A 4,338-nucleotide genomic window follows, 5' to 3' on the forward strand; every position below is an offset into this window, starting at 1 on the left:
TTTAAGGATCCTTAGGTGTACACGTCCAGGTCGAATGCACCTCCATGCACACCACAATGCACCCCCCAAAAGATCTGGTATAACATTATAGGTTTACTAATTAGCAGATCTATCAAAGATTCCCCAATGAGGGGCTCGAATGAGCCCACCTCCTCAAGGAACCTTCCCCTGGATGGTTCTATCTCAGTTTACAGAATGTGTTCTGGAGAGGACCTTGGGGTCTGGGGCACACTGATCCCTAGCTACGAAGCTTCTAAAATGTTGAGTCTCCTTGTGGATACAAAAATGCTGTTAGCAAGAAATTTTCCTGCTTCTTTCTAGGCCTGTGAGATACTTTTCTTTCTCACAAAGATAGTAGCAGAGTTCTGTAAACTATGAACACCTGTGACCTTGTAGAACTATGTTTATGGTACAGTAGAAAAATATTTTGACAATGGATGTTTTAGGATTCTAGCCAATTACCCCATGGGGTGGCTGATCCTTTGTCCAATTAGACTATGAAGAAAAAAGTCTATAAAAGAGTTTTTAAAATAATTAAATAAATCAATCTCGCTGCACAATTCCTGCCTGCTGGATCTCTCTCCTCTCCTCCCTATGGCTGCTGGATACAGTAATATCTCCTAGCCTGACAAACAAGCCCAAGAATGTAGGCAAAAAGCACTAAGAATACAGAAGTTGTAAAAAGGTATAACAGGGGTATAAAAGAAAAAGGCAAAAAATCATCATGGCATCAGAAGCACCAAGCAAAGTGGCTTAAAAGCATCAATTCCCTGAATTTCCCTGAAGTGGTCTGCAGCTGCTATACCCAAAACAAGCATTGCTGGACCTTGCACAGAACACAAGAAGGAGCTAGGAAAGGACACCTTTTGGCAGCTGAGAGGAGCTGGTGACACATCAGCTGGGAGAGTTTGCCAGGTCTCTGACATCTTTGCATGAAGGAAGAGTAGGAGCAGGGCTGGACAAGAGCCAGAGCACCTTTCCTGGTGTGACCAGCACTTCCCGCTGGATAGCAGTTTGTGATACAGCACTGACACACCTGGCAGGACCTGCTAGAGATGGGGGAGGGAGAACAGGTTGGTCACAGCTACTTTTTGGCAGATGATGGGGAACTCTCAGGCACTGCTGTGTCTACCCCCTCCAGACCTGAAATCTCCAGGAAGGAGGATGAGGCCAGGAAAACGAAATCTTGGTAAATGGGTTTTATGTTTTGGTAAATGGGTTTTATGTTGCGTTTTAAGGAGCTGTGGAGAGAAAACCTCAGCGCTAGTGAAACAGAGAGATTTTTTTGGAAAAGGAAGATTTCTATTCCATGTTGGGAGTCCTGTTTCTTTCTGATATTTCTTCAGTTGTTCATGTCATGGCTCTTCAGTCTGAGCAGTTTTACAAATGTGTTTTGGAGATGAAAGCACCAGGGAAAGCTGCTCAGGATCAAGTTGGAAAAGCTTTTAACTTTCAACTCCTTACAGACAAAGGCACACAGAGGAAGGGGGGGGGAGTGCAAAGACTGGGAAAAGGAAGAGGAAGAAGCAAAAAGAGATAAGGAGAATAGATGAGTGAAAGGGACAGAGCAGAGAAGACAAATCACAACAAGAAAAGGAACAAGGCACCAGCAGAAAGAAAGGGAGAGATAGGGAGAGAACAAAGCAAAGGGGCCTGGAGCTCAGTGAGATGGGGAGAGTATATCAGAGTAAGGGAACAGTGCTGCAGGTAGAGGAGAGCTAAAAAATACAAAAGAGCTATTTAAATGCTGGGGTAAAGCAATGATGGGAATAAGAGGAAAAGAGAAGCCAGATGAGGACGAAATTCCCACGGAGATAAAGGGGATGGCAGCAAAGTCAGAGGAAAACCCATCTATCCTTCTGTCACTGCAAATAGAAGACATGACATGACATGAAAGTGACATGTCAGCTTCTGTGAGAGGCTGTGAGACACAGCTGTGGAGGCTGCTCATGGGAGCCACACTCACAACAGGAGTGATCATGTCATGGGTGGTCCTTAGTTCTCCTGCTTTGCATCCTCCACCATTCCTTCCCCACGGTGGTTCCTGGCCCCTGCTGCTGTGTCACCTGGGCATACTCTGGAGCACTGCTGATTTCAGGTCTCATGGAAGGACTGTCATAAAGCACCTTGTTACAGTGTCCTCCAGGGCTCGTCTGGGGGTTGGGTTGGGACAGGCTGCCTGGCCTTATCAGCACCTGCATGGCAGCACCAAGAGGGCATGGAATCATTGATTCATGGAATGGTTTGGGTTGGAAGGGACCTTTAGAGGTCATCTAATCCAACCCATGTGTGATAAGCAGGGACTTCTTCAACTGGATCAGGTGTGGAGCTGCTGTGCCACAGGGGAGAGGGCAATGGTAGGAGAGACAAATCTTCTGTGTCTCCAGAATAAGGGAGTCTTAGCAAAAACAGGCTGGAAAAGGGCACCATGACTGCAGACAAGTTCTGGGACCATCTCCTCCCAGTATCACACCACCTTATAGGATGCTTTCAGCCAGGTGGGCTCAACTCCACCTGCACTGTAAGAGGTGGCCTCTTAGCTGTCCCAGGGAAAGGATCTGGTGTTCCCAGTGCCAGTGTCATTGTCGGCTCAGGAGCCTCGCAGCTGTCCTAGGGCTAGATTGGCACTGAGCACACGGTCTCTGTTTGCAGACTGTGTTAGCAGTAGAGCAGCTGTGCTCCAGGCTTTGCTCCTTTCCCTACAAGAGCATCAGGCTCAAGTGGGATCTACTTTGGCAGCAGTGCTTGCAGCTGGGAGGTCTCTCAGTCTCACACTGGGATTGAGGACATTTCTAGATGCTTCTGTGTCTGAAGGGGCTGATAAGGGAGCATTTCCTGGGATGTCTTCAGGGCCCCCTTGCCTTTTAGGGTGGGAGTCACGCAGTAGTAGGATGGTGGGAAGCCTTGTGCCAGCCAGTGCAAAGGTGGGAAATACAGCTGCTGGAGCCTGCTGCTGGATCTGCGTCCTGCTCATCTTTTGGTCCTGGAAAGGAAGAGCCACTCCTCCTGGATCCATGCTGTGGTTATCAACCTCTCTTTTGCTTTCCACCCACCTCTCCCTCACCTGCAGGCCACCTGCCTGTGCAGGAAGCACCAAATCCGGGTAGTTTGTGGATAACCTGCTACCAGGTTACTACTGTTTCTTGACCTAAACTGGCCAAGCAGAGGATTTGTTTGCCTTGTACGCAAGGTGCTGTACAAAGGGAGCAAAACAGCATTCCCTCCTCTGCTGTTCTCTTGTGTTCCTTTCAGGGCCAAACTCCAAGGCCAAACAAAAGAGAATGCTGTGGACACAGGAGAGAGTTTTCTCCAGGTAAGATGTGAGTCTCTGGGCAGTGGAAAATGTCCCACTGGAGTCTGCCTGCACTGTGACTAAAACCTGACTTGCAAGAGCAGATTTATCGGTCCCCAAGTAGTATTGCAGTCTCACCAGCCTTGAGCTTCTTCCCTGCTTCTACCTTCCACTGATCCTGATCATGCCCGGAACGGTCTGTACACCCAGCATCCTGCTGCTGGTGTGTGACTCTACTGCAGGCAACAAGCTGTGTTGCCACTTCTGCCCCTGCACCCTCAAAGTGCTGGTGGGCCAGGACAGTGCCCACCATGCTTCGAGCAAGACTCTGGAGAAGGCACCGAAGACCTGAGGTGGGTGCTGAGGATGCTAACCGTCATGGCCACCCTGGTGCACAGCAGGAGGGGGTCTGACAGCCCCAGCCTCAGCCTCAGCAGTGTCCAGAGCCCCTGACAGAGCTCCTGCCATGATGCCACTGGGCCATCCATGTCTGGCACCAGTCAAAGGCAGCGGAAGCGTGGACTGGGGTCTCTGTCCCTGACCTGTCTGATGTCCTGGCACCCCGGCTCAGTCTTGTGCTCCATGCACTGAATTAGTTCTCAGCACCGGGCACAGGAGGGTTGGCCCTGACCTGTGGGTGGCCAGGTGTGCCCCTGCCCCTGTCCGCGCCCCGCTCCCGCCTCCGGGGCGGCCGGCACGGCACTGGGGTGGCGGAGACGACGCGGGCGCCCGGGGCGGGAGCACCGCAGGATGAGGAGCGGACCCGAGCTGCGGGCAGAGCCTCGCCGCCCCGCCGGGGGCCGCGCCAGCCCGAGGGGTTGCGGGGCCGCTGCCCCGGGCCGGGGCCAGGCGGGATCCCCAGGGCGGGTCTCTAGGGGAGGCCCCGGGGCCGGTCCGGGGCGCAGACCCGGCGCTGCATTCTCAGAGTCTCCAGCAGAGGCTGGGCTGGGCTGGGCCGGGTCGGGCCGGGCTGGGCAGGGCTGGGCTGGGCTGGGCTGGGCTGGCGGGGAAGGAGGGGAGGCAGGCAGGGAGCGAGGGGAGCGAGG

The sequence above is a fragment of the Corvus cornix genome, chromosome 20, assembly GCF_000738735.6.
Source record: "Corvus cornix cornix isolate S_Up_H32 chromosome 20, ASM73873v5, whole genome shotgun sequence".
NCBI classification, from domain to species: domain Eukaryota; kingdom Metazoa; phylum Chordata; class Aves; order Passeriformes; family Corvidae; genus Corvus; species Corvus cornix.